Here is a 17,780-nt window from a genome sequence, read left to right as displayed (position 1 = left end):
AGCCACAGGCTGAGATTTGCCATGCTGAAGGTTTTTTTTTTTTTTTTTAAATCTACAAATGTTTCTTTGAATTCTTGAATGCTCTATCCTGTGCCAGTGAAAGATGTTTTTCTTTAAAGATCTTAGCAGTGACTGACATATCACTGTTTGAGCAGATGATCCTGAGAAAGTAACCAAAGCCATTTACAGAACAGGCGTTTCTGTAACTTGGGCCCTTTACGGAAGTAAGCCAGTGGGCTTGCGTGTTGTTTGAAGACTGGGCTTATCTTTGTTCAGTGTTTTGCTTTGAGAGCACGACTGACTTTGAGTTTCATCTGCACTCTGTGACCAATTGTGAGACAGACCCAAAGTCTGAAGTTTGTGTTGACTTTAGAAAGTCATTCTCTGAAGCCTTTTTTTGGAATGAGTTTAAAGAAGGAAGAGTACCAAAAGCCAGGTCCAGTCTTGTAGTGGATGTTTTGGAAAGAAAGGATCATGGTTCTCTGGGACCATCAGAGTGGATCAGATTACATTCTAATGTAATGATGAAAACAAAGAACAATAAATCAGAGGGACTCTAAAACATCCTAAAATCTTCCCTCAGGCAAATAATACCAAATCTTCGAGGGTGGATAATTGTTTTCTCTCCATTTTCTTTTTTCTTTTTCCTTGCAGATTGACAGAATTAAAAATTTGACAAGCCCCATCAGTGGTTCATTTAAGTGTTTTGGTATACAGGTGATTAGAAACTGTAAAATCTCTTCTGCTTTATTTTAAAGCTATTGTCTTGCTCAGACTGCGTAATTTAAAGGCAACTGTGTAATTAATGTCTGTGGTGAAAAATTTCTGATCCTAAAAGTCATGGACAAAAGGGGGCATTTGCCTACCTAGTGTCAAGGAGCTTAAACTGTAATCAGAAGTCCATGCATTATTGTTTTATTCAAATGTAAAGGGAAGATGAATGCTCAAGATGCAGCAAAGGATCTTCTTAAAATATGCAATTTGTGTGACTCTTGCTGAGTCAGATGAGTGGGTGATGCTGGGCAGAGCTGTAGAAGAAAACTGACTTGCAGCAAGGAATAAGAATCAATGCTAAACAGTACAGAAGTGAGGCTGAGAATATGCTCAAGGAGAGTGCGGTGGTTGGAATGTTTGTCCCTTCCAAAACTCACGTTCACATTTAATCCCCAGTGTGGCAGTATTGAGAGGTAGAATCTTTAAGAGGTGATTGGGTCATGAGGGCTTTGCCCTCATGAATTGATTAATCCACTCATGGATTAATGGATTAACGGGTTAGTGGATTAATGGGTTGTCATGGGAGTGGGGCTTGTGGCTCTGTAAGAAGAGAAAGAGAGAGCAACACTCAGCCCCCTCGCCATGTGATGCCCTGCACTGCCTCGGAGTTTGCAGAGACTCACCACCAGCAAGAAGGCTCTCACCAGATACCGTCTCTCAACCTTGGACTTCCCAGTATCCAGAGCTGTAAGAAATAAATTTCATTTCTTTATAAGTTATCCAGTTTCAGGTATTCTATAAGCAACAGAAAATGGACTAAAACAGAGAGGGAAGCCTCTGGAAGGGGGAAGCCTGAGTGGTTAAGTGGTGAGTCCAGCAGCTGAAGAGAAAACTTTTGACCTGAAAGGACTAGATCTGGGACCCAGATGGAAAACGACTTCCTCTTTTTACCTTGGGGTTTGAGAGAGTGCTCAGCCTGGGTCTAGGAGTGGAGGTAGACCAGCCTAACAGAAAGGACTGAGTCCAAGGAATTGCTAGCCAGAGGGAAAATAAAATAAAATCATGGAAGGCTTGGGAGATGCCTTTTGATACTTTAAACCAAGCTTGTCCAACCTGTGGCCTGCAGGCCACATGTGGCCCTGGACAGCTTTGAATGCGGCCCAACACAAATTAGTAAACTGTCTTAAAACATTATGAGATTTTTTTTTTTTGTATGATTTTTTGTTGTTGTTGTTAGCTAATTGCTATCATTAGTATTAGTATATTTTATGTATGGCCCAAGACAATTTTTCTTCCAGTATGGTCCTGGGAAGCCAGAAGATTGGATACCCCTGCTTTAAACCTACCATGATAATTGGATACTGTGAGATTTTTATGTGTAAAATGTAGTCCAGATGGATAGCATTTGAATTCCCAGGATACATAGCAGTAATTTTTTTGTTTTTCATAGCAGTAAATTTTTTGGTGTTTTTGAACAAACTCGAAGTCTATTATTCACTGCGGAGTACCAAGTAGGATTCTCTCATTAGCAGATAAGAGAAAGCAAAATATTGTGTCTTTACAGGAGAAAACTATGTATTCAATTAAGATAGGGTGACAAAACCCAAGTGTGAAACCTACTAGTGGGGACTGGCAGAAAGATACCCTATTTAAACAGTATTCTGTCCTTACGTAACGTTATTCTGTAATTGGCATCTCTTAGAAAATGGCTGGATTTGGCCCACTTAGTTAAGTAGGTCCAGGAGGGGCAGAGACTTGGAGTTTATTCATTTTGGGAAGAAGCCCAGAATAGTCAATAGAACTAAAGGTATGACGATAGTGTTAGGTGCATGTCCTGTAATGTAGTTGGAATCCTAAAAACTGGGATAAGTCTGAGGTGTAGGGGTTACCCGATTACAATTTATCCCTGGTTTTTGTCTTCATTGTCTGCATTGCTGTTAGGTTTTCTGAAGCCTTGTCTTCTCTAGTTTAAATTGGAGCAGGAATTATTCTTTGATAAAAGGCAGTAGTACCTCAGCTAACTTTCTCACTCAGAATATATTTAGTCAACAGATAACTGTTGACACATACTAAATACAAGTGGATTACATACTTTTGGAGGATATAAAGATAAATCAGGCAGAGTTTATTCTTTTCTCATGTAATGGGGGTGGAGGCGATGGACCATCATTTAATGGTTGAGAACTGGGGTTCTGCAGTCAGACCCAAGCTGGTTCAGACCCTGGTGTTGCAATGTACCAGATGGATAGCCTTGGAAAAAGCTACTCAATCTCTACTAAACCTTCCAAGGCTATATATCTAGTGCATGTCAACACCAGGATATGTATAATAGTACCTATGTCATAAGGATGGCTGGAGGCCTATGAGATAATGGTTGTAAAGGGTTTAGAAGACTCCCCAGAGCATAGTGAGCCCTCTCTGAACACTGACAACGCACACAAATGAACAGAGGTGCTTTATGGACCCAGGGGGTTCTGGCTTTGCTGATGTCCAGTGTTAGAGGTATGGCTTGGGGAGTTACCTATATTGGAAGCAATCATTCAGACTGTATGTCACTGGATGACTTGCCAGAGGCAAACAAGAAACAACATGGCAGACACAGAACCTTATTTTTTTATCCACAAAAGTGGACTGTATTTTTCTGTTTGCTTTGATGTTTTGTTTGTATTACTTTGTTTTTTGTTTTTGTTTTTGAGACTGAGTCTCGCTCTATCTCACAGGCTGGAGTGCAGTGGTGTGATCTCGGCTCATTGCAACCTCCGCTTCCTGGGTTCAAGCGATTCTCCTGCCTCAGCCCCCCTAGTAGCTGGGATTACACACACTGCCACCATGCCCGGCTAATTTTTGGAGATGGGGTTTCACCACATTGGCTAGGATGGTCTCGAATTGTTGACCTCAAGTGATCCGCCCGCCTCAGCCTCCCAAAGTGCTGGGACGCCTGGCCTGTTTGTATTACTTTGGTTTTTGTTTTTGAGACTGAGTCTCGCTCTGTCGCACAGGCTGGAGTGCAGTGGTGTGATCTCGGCTCGTTGCAACCTCCGCTTCCCGGGTTCAAGCGATTCTCCTGCCTCAGCCCCCCTAGTAGCTGGGATTACACACACTGCCACCATGCCCGGCTAATTTTTGGAGATGGGGTTTCACCACATTGGCTAGGATGGTCTCGAATTGTTGACCTCAAGTGATCCGCCCGCCTCAGCCTCCCAAAGTGCTGAGACGCCTGGCCTGTTTGTATTACTTTGTGGTAACTCTGCCATTAGGGGAGTTGAATCAGACTCATCTGATATGAAGATGACTTAATCATTAATTATTTTAGTACACAATTATTGAGTCTGTTTTTGCACCCATTATGGGTTCCAGCACTAGATCTAGTTTATTAGCACTGAAAGTAAATTAAAGACTAAGCCATATTGGTGGTTGGCTCACAGACTTAGGAGTTTGGCTGGCTGTTAAGGATCGGTGTCTGTAATATTAGAAAGTTTTCAGGCAAAATGAATGAAACAACCAGATAATAATTTGGTAAATAATAAAGGAGTGGTGAAGTTGGATTTCCTTAGCTGACTCTTTTGCTCAGACATTGTGGTCTCAACTTACTTATCTCTAAATATTTAAATAGATTACTGACTGGCCTGGGATGTGGTTTGTTCTTTAAAAAAAAAAAAATGTTATGTAATATTTGACCCATACAAAAGGTTATATAATTCTGTACAATTAATAGGACGTTATTAACACACTGAAGCTACCGTGTGAGGAGGTGCCTCACTCATGTACTGCATTATTATAGCTTGCTAAACATACCTTGGTTAATAAGGAACTATTTCTTGAATGTCACTTCCGTGTCTCCTGCCACGCATCTGGTGGTGGGCCCGGAGCCCTTGTTGACCAATAGGCTCAATATTTGTGAGGGAGACCTGGACAGCAGAGTAGAGGTGTGTGAGGACAGGCTGGGCCCTGCCAGCATTTGTGTCTGTCACCTCTAACCACGAAGAGGATAATGACTTGAGAGAGCAGTGCCTGCTGCTGCAGCTCCTCCTTCCCAATCTCAAGTGAATACCTCTTGAATTCCTCTAGCTGTAGCCTAGAATCATGTATAGAAAAGGATTCTGGGAAATGTAGTTCCCCTTAACCAAATGCTAACAGTACAAACTGCAGTTGTGCAGTTAAGTATGTGTTTGTACTTATTTGTTATACTGGAAACAGGAGAGATATTTGTAATTATTTCTGCTTAAAAGATATCAGAATAGTTATTTACTATTCAGGTATCAGATTTGTTTAAAAATGACATTTAACTTGATTATATCATTATTTTCTTTTCCATTAAACCCTAACAATTTTTAAAGCCATGAAATAACTTAAAAAACAGAAGTAATTTAATCTTACCCTCTCCTTTGGAAAGAAAATATTCCTTTTTTAAAGTGAAAGCAAGTTTCAAAAAAAGAAAAAAAGAAAAGGAATAAAGAATGGCTACTCCATAGGCAGAGCAGCGGCCTGGTCTGCTTGACTGAGTATCCTTGCAGTTATTTCTGGATTATATGCTAAACAAGGGGTGGATTATTCATGAGTTTTCCAGGAAAGGGGTGGAGATTTCCCGGAACTGAGAGTTCCTCCCCTTTTTAGACCATATAGGGTAACTTCCGGACATTGCCTTGGGATTTGTAAACTGTCATGGCGCTGGCAGGAGCGCCTTTTAGCATGCTAATATATTATAATTAGTGTATAATGAGCAGTGGGGACGACCAGAGGTCTCTTTCATTGCCATCTTGGTTTTGGTGAGTTTTGGCCGGCTTCTTTATGGCATCCTGTGTTATCAGCAGGGTCTTTGTGACCTGTATCCTGTGCCGACCTCCTATCTCATCCTGTGACTAAGAAAATATTCTTTTAATTTGACAAATCAAGTTGGATCTCATTGTGCTAAAAAAGGTTTTTAAAAATATTATCCAATACAGTGCCATCTAGTGACAAATCATTTACTTGCTGGTTATTGAAAATAGTTGACTACAAGTTTTATGTCCTGATAAGTCAGGAACTTCACTTCTAATTGTGCAAATTCTTAAGACATATTTTAAGCGACTATTTCTAAATAAATAAAATATTTGTAAATAGAGAGCTGGAAAATATTTTCTAACCCTCAGGTTTTATACATATGTATCACAATGTGTCTTATTTAATGCCACGTGGACCCAGGAGTAAAATCAAAATCAGTGTTTTGTCTAATAAGGTGGTAATAGGATTATTTTAGAAATGTGATGTAAAGGAATGAGCATGGCTTTAAAATCAAACAGACACGAGTTTGTCTATTTGGACTTATTTTTCTTATGACTTAGCAGGTAATTACTACCTGCTTGGAAGTGCACCAAGCACTATATATGTACTGCCTCATTACATGTTCACAAAACTCTATAGGTATTTTACAAATGAGGAAACCGGCCAGGCGCGGTGGCACACGCCTGTAATCCCAGCACTTTGGGAGGCCGAGGCGGGGGAATCACGAGGTCTGGAGATCCAGACCATCCTGGCTAACACAGTGAAACCCCGTCTCTACTAAAAATACAAAAAAAAAAAAAAAAAAAAATTAGCCGGGTGTGGTGGCGGGCGCCTGTAGTCCCAGCTACTTGGGAGGCTGAGGCAGGAGAATGGCGTGAACCTGGGAGGCAGAGCTTGCAGTGAGCCGAGATCGCGCCACTGCACTGCAGCCTGGGCGACAGGGCAAGACTCCGTCTCAAAAAAACCAAAAAAAAAAAAAAAAATGAGGAAACCAAGGCAGGGCAAGGAAGTGTTATGGTGCTTACTTCATTGTTTTTTGTTGTTGTTGTTTTTTGTTTTTTTTTGTATAGAGATGTAGTCTCACTCTGTCACCCAGGCTGGAGTGCAATGGCGTGATCTCGGCTCACTGCAACCTTCGCCTCCTGGGTTCAAGCGATTCTCATGCCTCAGCCTCCCGAGTAGCTGGGAACACAGGTGCCTGCTACTGTGCCCGGCTGATTTTTTTATTTTTATTATAGACAGGGTTTCACCATGTTGGCCAGGCTAGTCTCAAACTCCTGACCTCAAGTGATTCGCCCACCTTGGCCTCCCAAAGTGCTGAAATACCTCATTGTATTTTATTGTGTGTGTTTATGTGTTTCTGTAATAAAAGAGTGCCCCTTAACAGAGAAGGTCTTACTCAAGAATATTGTGTTTTTCCCTGCCCCTATTATAGACTGGTATGTCTGCAATTCAACTGCTGAATATTTGATTTTTTTCTTTGTCCATGAAATGAAAACACAATACCCTTGACAAGAACAATAGTACATTACATTGTTTTGATAAAATATCATTGTTTTCTCTATATTCAAGAGTGGAAAATATATGTAATTTTTTATAAAGGGTATTATACAGTGGCACAAGCACTAAACTAAGCAACTCTGGGTTCTAGTCTCTACTTGGCCACTTTTAAACTAGTGTTAATTTAACTCTAAAGTTGTACATGCACACAACCCGCATATTCCAAGAGCTTGTTAGGTACAAGGCTTGTTACAAAGACCAGCAGTCTCCCCGCTGTCACTCCTGCCCCATCCCTTGCTCTCTGAGCTCAACTCTTAGAGTGGATTGTTCTGCTTGTTTACCTCCAGCTCTCTAAACAGGCATTGCTCTATCCTCTTCTTACTTTTTCAGTGTTAGGCATTACCTTTGACCTCTCATGATAAAGGAGAATTTATCTTTTTTTTTTTTTTTTTTTTTTTGAGATGGAGTCTTGCTCTGTACCCCAGGCTGGAGTGCAGTGGCCCCATCTCGGCTCACTGCAAGCTCCGCCTTCCAGGTTCATGCCATTCTCCTACCTCAGCCTCCCTAGTAGCTGGGACTACAGGCGCCCGCCACCGCGCCGGCTAATTTTTTTTTGTATTTTTAGTAGAGACGGGGTTTCACCGTGTTAGCCAGGATGGTCTTGATCCCCTGACCTCGTGATCTGCCCGCCTCGGCCTCCCAAAGTGCTGGGATTACAGGCGTGAGGCAGCGCCCCGGCCAGGAGAATTTATCTTATGCACCCCCACCCCATGTGCATAGCCCTTTTCTTTTCATTATAATTACATTTTGAATAATTCAGCATTTACATTGTTAGGACTTTGAAAACATTATTCCCAGCTGAGTTATATAATCTATGGTTGCCTTTTCTTTCCAGCACAACTTTTTGTTTTCCCTGGTGTTAATAATTCTTTTCTTTTCTTTTTTTTTTTCTTTTTTTTTTTGGAGGAGGGCTTTGTTTGCTTGCTTAGATTTTGTGTACTTTTCCCATGTTCATCCCTAAACTCTTCCCCCGGTGTAATCTACTTGTGTCGAAAGTGTTAGGGTGCTCTGAAACAGCGTTGTCAGCCTGCAGGCAGCCATCCTCTCTGGCTGCGTTGTCTTTTCTCGAGTTAGCTGGAACTCTCTGCTGCCTCCCAGAGGGACGGAGAGACTTAGAGTCTGGCTGAACGTGAAGCCCTATTTGTTTGTGACTAAGACTGCTTGTCAGCAAGAACTGTCAAGAATGAGTCTTCTGACAGGCAGAAGCACTAATTAGCTTTTACCGTGACCAGTCATGAAGAAGCAGAGTAGGTAAGTAAAGGTGCCAGGGGTGAAATGAAGACCACATGGTATATAAGAATGTGCAAACAATAGTTAAAACAGAAAGAATTGTTTTTCTTTCTTTTTTTAAAAATACCTTTTTAAAAATAATGGAGATGGGTGGGGGGGGGTTGGGAGGAGGGTCTTGCTATGTTACCCACGCTGGTCTCGAACTCCTAGCCCCAAGCAATCCTCTCACTTCAGCCTCCCAAAGTGCTGCGATTATAGGCATGAGCCACTGCACCCAGCTGAGAAGGAATCTGTGAATTGCTTCTCATTGATTGTTACAGGAAATGATGTTGGAGACATGAATGATCTAATTAATGACTCTTAGCTTTGTATATATTTTGTTTACCTCAATCATAGATTTGGTCTGGTTGTGAATCATGTCTAAGATGTTACTTTTGGGGCCGTCATTATTACGTACATGGGAGAAAAACTAGAGGGCAGAAGGAGTCTCTACTATTTTCATTAATAGAACAATTTGCTACAGAACTGTTTTAAGTATTAAATACACAAAAGCTGCCGTTCTAGATAGCTAGCAGTAGGAGGCCACAGAGATCATGATTCTGGTGGAATCAGATTGAGTCCTGCAGATTTCCTATTGGAATTGGAAAAGAAACCAAGGGTAAGTAGTCTAGTTGAAATGCTGTAAACCCTTCTTAAAATTCAGGATCAGATAAACTAGATTAAAAATGCCATCCTGTTTTTCATAATGCAGTAACAAATGAATCTAAAATGTGCAACACCACTTTCTTATATGCTTGTGACATTCTTAGTAAATAAAACAAGCAGAGTAGGTATACTGATGTATAACCACCACTTTTTTCCATTGCACTTCTGATTTTTAGTTCTTGAGTCCCCAGTCCAGGCCCTGATTACTTTATGTCCAGATGACTTTCATAGGCTTCTAATTGATGACGCTTTACATCTTGTACTCCTCCACTTCATTCTATGTATTGAAAGCAAGAGTTTTCATCAGAAATGGTTTCGTCACACGTGTCCTATGATAAGCAACCTTTAGTAGTCTCCCGTCAAATAGTATTTCAAGTCCAAGCCTCTCCATTCATTCATTCACTCATTCATTCTAGACATACATATTGGGTGCCTTTACCTGGGCTAAACCTTGGCTCTCAAGACAGACACTCGGGTTTGCCCCCAAGAGCTTTATATTTGCATGTGCATTTTCTCAGTGTTCTGCAATCTCTGTTACGGCTGAGTAAACTTACCTTGTCTCCCCTAAATTTTTACCTTTGTGCCTTTAAACATAAAGCAGCGTCTGTCATTTTATAATTCTCTTCTTTCAGAACTGCCTCTGGTTATTAAAAACCTGATCTACCTCTATTACTCTATGATCTTTCAGCTTTGTGTTATTTAATTTACACCATATTAATTTCATTTATTTTTAGTTTTTCTCTATTAAAATTCTATGTGTGTGCTGTTGCTTAAGTACAAGGTGGTCTTTTATTTCTTTACATTTCCTGTTAATGCCAAATAGTGTAAATTCCTTCTAAACAAAGGAAATATTACTTTAATGACTACAGCACATCCCATGGGTCGCTTTCCCTGTAACCTTCCAGTGCCCTCTTCTTTTCTAGCAGAACCTCCACTTTGCTTAAGAATCCACTCTTCTCTGTATACCCATATGCTCTGGGGAAGCTAGGCTCAGGCCCCAGTCACAGCCCACGGCTGTCAGGAAGGTTCTGTTCTTGCCAGTTGATAGGTTTGAGCATGAACATGTGACCCAGTTCTGTCCCTTGAGACATAAAGAGAAGCCTGGTGGAGGCTTCCAGAAAGGTTTGCCATCCTGGTGAAAAAGAGTTGGATGAGAAGTTCTGCCCACTGTGGGCCAAGCTCCAGCTGTCTTGCAGCCATGAAGGGAGCTAGCCCAAGCATCATCGCCACATGGAGGGGGGCAGAAAGACAGCTGGGGCGGGGGCCTTGCTGCATTGCTGAGCCATCCTTTGTTGGGATTTCTTGTTATGTGAAGATAGTGAGGCTTTGTCGGCTTGGGATTTTCTCTTATTTTCAGACAAAGGCGTCTGGCTAACTCTTCACCATCAGCTCTCAGTTTAGATTTCCCTGATCTCTGACAGCATCTCCTGCCATGCGTTTACCACACCACGTAGTAATAGATTATTTGCTTCTCAGGACCACAATTGACTGTAAACTCTATATGACAGCAGGAACTTCACCTTGATCACTGTTATGAGATGTGCTTACAAACCAGCATAGTACCTGGGGACTGATAAGTTTTGAGCACCTATATTTATTCATGTTATCCTGAAAGTAGATGCAGAGTTTCTGGGGCAGGGACAAATTATGATTATTATAGCAATAACCTAGGACAACAGACTTGAGTTTATAACCCCTGGAAGATTTCCACAGTCGTGGTTTCATCATCCTTCTGAAATGTAAACACATAGCTCAGGGGAGGTAAGTCCCTCACTCACTATCTGTTCAGTCATCTTTTAAGTTTTAAGGTTGTCCTTTAACACAAGTCCTAGTAAAATTTTCCCAGCTCTAATTGTGCAGAAGTATAAAGACACTCACTTCCTCACACTGACAGAGTAGGTGCTCAATAAACTATTTGTTGAATATTTAACAAATTTAAAGAATAAATCTAATTTAAATCTAATTTAGTGGTGTCAACTGGGTCAGGGATTGTGGGCTTTTGTGGGGGGTGGGGGGAAGCGTATGAGAATCATCTGGGGGGCATTTTAAATCAACAGTATACTTCTCACCTGCCAATTCCGACATCTCCTATTACTGTCATATTCCTTAGGGTTTTTAGGTTTCTTTTTGTGGCCAAAAGGATGAGAACTTGGATATAGCCCACACTATGTTTGAGCCTTTCTTATGAAAGTTAGGAATGGAACCATTTGTGTAGACACCTGGTCCCAAGGCTGCTATCTCAATGTTCACATTCATTCCACCTGAGTCTTCTGTTTTGTGTTTCCTTGTACGGATTTGGTAGAATATTTATTAAAGGATGTTTCTTTTTTAAAATTAATAGCTTGCCTTTTTTTCACAGAGGGTTTGAGGCAACTTTACCACACAAATACATAAAATGAAATAGCATATAAACAGAAAATCAGAACTGAGAAAAAAGGTTGCACATGTGTTGATTTTAATTCAGATTTGCTTCATGTTTTTATTGATGCCTAGTGCAAAATGACAAATAGCATCAATTATGTTAATAATTTTTAACATTTTTATTTAAGCCACATCCCTGTGTTGTAATCTATGAGACCTCTTCTGAAAAGAGTTCACACACACACACACACACACACACACACACACACACACAGACACACAGACACTATCTCTCAATTTTGCTATAATGTCTGTCCCTGGCTCATCCCTCCTTCAGTGGGGGTATATGGAAACTTGGTATTAGAGAAGGTGAAACATACTCATTTCTTAGGAGGAAAAAAATATTCTTGGTATTAAGTTCTAAAAAATTTATTTCTTTAATAAAATATTCTAGACATATAGAAAAATAGACTAAGCTATCAAATACCATCAGTTTTGTAATATTTGCTTTAGATTTAAAAAAAATAGAGACGAATAGAGACCTCTTATTTAGCTCTTTTTGATTCTATTCTGCTCTTTTCCTCTACAGTAGAAACCACTATCCTGAGTTTAGTGTTTAACATTTCCAAACATATTTTATACTTTTACTACCTTTGTTTACATTTGCATCATTATATATATATATATATATATATTTTTTTTTTTTTTTTTTTAATTTTTTTGAGACAGGGTCTTACTCTGTCACCCGGGCTGGAGTGCAGTGGCATGATCTCGGCTCGCTGCAGTCTCCATCTCCCAGGTGCAAGCGATTCTCCTGCCTCAGCCTCCCGAGTAGTTGGGATTACAGGCATGCGCCACCACATCCAGCTAATTTTTGTATTTTTAGTAGAGACAGGGTTTCGCCGTGTGACTGGTCTCGAACTCCTAATCTCAAGTGATCCTCCCGCCTCAGCCTCCAAAGTGCTGGGATTATAGGCGTGAGCCACGGCACGTGGCCCTCATCGTTATGTATGTGAGACATTATTTTTTATGATTTGAAACTTTATATAAACCATGTTTCATCGTAGGCCTCTGCAGCTAGTCTTTTCACCTAACATTTTTTTTTTAATTGTGAAAAAAAAAAAACACATAACATGAGAGTTACCCTCTTAACAAATTATTGTGTATGGTACAGTATTAACTATAAGCATAATGTGGTACAGAAGATCTCTGGAACTTTTCATTTTGCATGACAGAGACTCTGTTCCCATTGAATAGCAACTGCCCATTTTCCCCTCCCTCCAGTCTGGCAACAGATTCTACTTTGTGTTTCTGTAAGTTTGACTACTTTAGACACTTCATCTATGTGGTTTCATGCGGTATTTGTCCTTCTTCACTTAGCGTAATATCCATCACTTAGCAACAAGGTTCATCCATGTTGTAACTTACGACGAGATTTCTGTTTTAAGGCTAATATTCCACTGTATGTATACACCATATTTGCTTTGTTTTTTCATTTAAGATGGATTTTAGGTTGTTACTACCTTTTGGTTATTGTGATTAATGCTGCAGTGAACAAGGGGGTGGTGCAAGCATTTCTACAAGATTCTGATTTCAGTTTTTTTTGATGAATATCCAGAAGAGGGATTTCTGGTTTATATTGTAGTTCTATTTGTAATTTTTTAAGGAATCTCCATACTGTTTTCCATAGAAGCTGCACCATTTTACAGTCCCACCAACAATGTGCAAGGATTCCAGTTGCTTCAGATCCTCACCAAGACTTGTTATTTTCTGGGTTTTTTGTTTTTGTTTTTTATAATGCCCATCCTAACATGTATGAGGTGACTTCTTACTGTGGTTTTCATTGGCATTTGGTGACATGTACGTACGCCTTGGCCATTTTTTTTTTTTTTTTTTTTGGAGAAATACCTATTCGAGTCTTTGGTCTATTTTTTCAGTGGGTTATTTGGGGTTTTTTTTGCCACTGTTGTAGCAGTTCCTTATATATTTTGGATATTAGCCCCTTATCAGATACATGGTTTGCAGATATTTTCTCCCATTCCATAGGATGCCTTTTTACTCTATTGATTCTTTATTCTTCTTTGATACTTGTAGCTGTCCTTATTTCTTTCATAAATATACGTAATACTCATATATAAGATATTTCATTATGAGACTATATTATATGCATATCTCCTGATTCACATTTGAATTGTTTACAATTTTTTGCAGTTACCTGTATTGTGATATGTACCTCCTTATGTTCGTGTGCCAATTTCTCTAGTGTACATTTTCAGGAGTGGAATTACTTGGCTATAGGTATGCGTATCTCATCTTTATTAGATATTACCAAATTCCTCTCCAGAGTGGTTGACTCAGTGTAACTTTCTTTCATTAGTGTGATACTTTGCCAGTCTGACGCAAAATGCTGTTTCATCGTAGTGTTAAACTGCATCGTACTGAACTTGAACATCTTATGTTTATTTTCACCATGATTTCCTTTTTTGTTAACTAGCTATTCACAATTTTTTGCCTCATTTTTTTCAATACAGTTGTTTGTATTTATTTACTGACTTTTAGGACTTAATGTATCCTGAAAATTAATACCTTTTTGTTATGTATTTTGTTAATATCTTGTAGTCTGTGGTTTGGTTTTTCATTTTGTTTGAAGAACCTTTTGTTAGAATTTTTAAAAACTTCAACATAGTAACACATTTATCAGTCTTTTACTTTATAATTTCTACTTTTGTATGTTATTTTAAAAATCATTACCTAAAGAGCATTTTTTTCCTAAAAATTGTCAAAATTTTATTTTTACATTTAAGCCTATAGCTTGAAAATGTGTCTCTATGATGTGAGATAATGATTTTATTTTCTTATAGTTAACTTGTGTCTCAGGATAACTGTTGTTCAATAGTCTGTCCTTTCCCCGCTGATTTGCAGTGTTACTGCCATCATATATCAAATTTCTTAACATACGTGAGTCTTTTTCTGGGTGCTCTATTGTTTTTCATTTATCTTTACTGTTTTACTTATCATTGTTTCATATAACTTAAAGTTTTAGAGAGTGGCTGCCTGTTTTCTTCAAATTTGTCAAGACTGTTCTTGGCCCTTTTTTCTTATGAATTTTAGGATCAGCTTACCATGGTCCATGAAAGACCCTGTAGGGATTTTGATTGTAATCATGTTGTATTTCAGTTCAGTTTAGGAATATTTATTAAGTCTTCCATCCACAAATATAATGTATTTCTCAACTTACTTGGCTTTATAATGTTCTCTATAAAGCTCTTGAAGATTTTTTTGTTAGACTAATTATTAGAAAGCTTATAGCTTTAGTTGCTGCTTTAAATGATAGGTAGCTTTTCTTATTGAAATTACAATGTGATGTTTTGGCTTATAGGAATTATATTAATTTTGTATCTTGATCTTTTAACAATACTGATGAACTTATTTTTTATTAGTTTTAATGGTTTTCCTTCATAATTCTCTATATAGATAATGATTACTTGGAGATGAAGACAGTTTTGTTACGTCATTTAAATTTTTATATTTCCTTTGTCTTTTTTATTAATGTTGACTAAGTCCTCTATTATGTTATTAAGTAAAAGTGATGATTGTAGTCATCCTTCTTGCATTTCGTAGCTTTTGAAGGAAATACTCCCATTATTTAACCATTAAGTGTGATTTTGTTGTAGGGTTTTGTTTTTGTTTTTGAGTTAAGCAAGTTCTTTTCTATTCCTGATATGTGGGATTCTTTTTTTTTTTTTAATCATGAAGGTTGCTAAAGAATTAACAAAACCAACCGGGTGCGGTGGCTCATGCCTGTAATCCCAGCACTTTGGGAGGCCGAGACGGGTGGATCACGAGGTCAGAGATCGAGACCATTCTGGCTAACACAGTGAAACCTCATCTCTACTAAAAATACAAAAAATTAGCCGGGCGTGGTGGCACGTGCCTGTAGTCCCAGCTACTCGGGAGGCTGAGGCAGGACAATGGCGTGAACCCGGGAGGTGGAGCTTGCAGTGAGCCAAGATCGCGCCACTGCACTCCAGCCTGGGGGACAGAGCAAGACTCTGTCTCAAAAAAAAAAGAGTTAACAAACCATTTTTCATTTTTTTAAGGACAAATCTGACCTTAGATTAACTCTCTACTCAGTTCTCCTGAACCCCTGGTAAAAGGGAAATGTTCACCATGTTACCAGGCAACATTGTTGTGGTGAAAGTGACCTCTGTTTGGTAAACATATCTGGACTGGGAGGAACTGTAAGTGAACTCTAAATTCCTGATTAGAAGCTGTAGCTTCCCCAGAAGTACTGACTTTTCAGAAATGGGTATGTCCTTTGTGGGAACCTGGGATGCCGTGACTAGCACCGTTATATGATATTTGGTTTCTGCTTGGGGCACAAAGTTTCTAAGCCAGCATGTCTGTGCACCACCCTTGTGATTTTATTTTATATTATTTTATTTTATTTGAGACAGAGTCTTGCTCTGTTGCCCAGGCTGGAGTGCAATGGTGCAATGTTGGCTCACTGCAACCCCCACCTCGCGGGTTCAAGCGATTCTCTTCCCTCGGCCTCCCGAGTAGCTGGGATTACAGATGCCCGCCACCACACCCGGCTAATTTTTGTATTTTTAGTAGAGACAGGGTTGTACCATGTTGGCTAAGCTGATCTCAAACTCCTGACCTCAAGGGATCTACTCACCTCGGCCTCCCAGAGTGGCACCAAACCAGCATGGTACCGGGGCCCACCCTTGTGATTTTCATTTCCTTGCCCCTGAGCTGTCAGCTGGATGCCAGAGAGAATAGCTCCTGGATGGCCGTGTGGGCTCCTGTGGGGGCTGCTTCCATGAAGAGAAACACCTGAAACCGCCCTGTTGGCATGCTGTGTTTTCTTCTATGCTTCCTGAGTAGATAGATGGCTGCTGATTGTGGCCTTGGTAACTGAGTAGCTCAGAATGTGTAATTAGAAGTCCCACGTGGGCACTGCAGTGCATCCAAACAAAATACAGAAATAAAAGTGTTTCCTGGGGTTGATCTAACTTCATAACTCTCACTTAAAATCCTCGATTTCTAATATTTATTGGAATACTCATATTTTCATTGACTATAAATATTTTAGATTGAACTTACAAGTATATATACTATACTATCTTTTTTAATGTGTTAGATTCTATATATGTTTGCCAACCCCAAAATGGTTCCACTGCTAAAAAAAAAAGTTTGATAACTAATGTTTTAGACCTGTACTGTCCAGTGGGTAGATATTTGCTGCTGTAATATGGCTATTAAAATGAAATACAATTAAAATTCAGTTTCTTAGTCATACCAGCCATAATTCAAGTGCTCACTAGCCATATGTGGCTAATGGCTACTATCTTTGACAGTGTAGATATGGAGCATCTTCATCATTACAGAAAGTTCTGTTGAACAGACTTTCTAGGCTTTATTTTTAAAATTTATCCACCTTATCAGAGAGCATTATGTTTTTACTATATATGCTATATGCAATAAGAATCAGCATATCTTTCAGGGACATTACTGAAGACCCCAGTGTATTATGTATAGAATGATCCACTAGAGAAATATTTCTTAGATTTGAGTACCAGGAGAAATTTATTTTCCCTGAAATTTACCCTCTGATCATGTCCAGTTTGTAACAGATCATTTTTCCCTTTTTGCTTTGTCACTAGAGTGTAGGGCCAAGTTTATGGCTCACTTTAACCATTTGGCCTACATATTTGTATGCTTTGTGTAATTTTTGAAGGCTCTGGTTTTATCTTGCTAGTCTGCTTATTTTCTTGTCTGGATTTTTGTATTAATAAAACTATAAATTTTGCATTTTAAGGGGGGTGTAAATACAGTATAATGAATGAATACCTTTAAGATTTTGATTGATACTTCCATTATTTGGTAGGAGCCATTTATTACTGAACCTCAGAGGTGAGAACGGGTGAAGGAGCTAAAAGCAGTCAGTCCTTAGCTGATCATTACAGTGTACACACATGTAATCTGGACTGCTCACCAAATGAAATTGTGTCCAGAATTGGTGGGTTCTTGGTCTCACTGACTTCAAGAATGAAGTCGTGGACCCTCGTGGTGAGTGTTACAGTTCTTAAAGATGGTGTATCCAGAGTTTGTTCCCTCTGATGTTCGGATGTGTTCAGAGTTTCTTCCTTCTGGTGGGTTCGTGGTCTCGCTGGCTTCAGGAGTGAAGCTGCAGACCTTGGCGGTGCATGTTACAGCTCTTAAGGCGGTGCATCTGGAGTTGTTCATTCTTCCCGTCTGGAGTTCATTTCTCCTGGTGGGTTCGTGGTCTCGCCGGCCTCAGGAGTGAAGCTGCAGTGTTACAGCTTTGCAGCGAGTGTTAGAGCTCTTAAAGGCAGTGCGAACCCAAAGAGTGAGGAGCAGCAAGATTTATTGCAAAGAGTGAAAGAACAAAGCTTCCACGGTGGAAGGGGACCCGAGCAGAT

Source organism: Pan paniscus, chromosome 6, assembly GCF_029289425.2.
Source record: "Pan paniscus chromosome 6, NHGRI_mPanPan1-v2.0_pri, whole genome shotgun sequence".
NCBI classification, from domain to species: Eukaryota; Metazoa; Chordata; class Mammalia; order Primates; family Hominidae; genus Pan; species Pan paniscus.
This window is presented reverse-complemented; position numbering follows the sequence as displayed.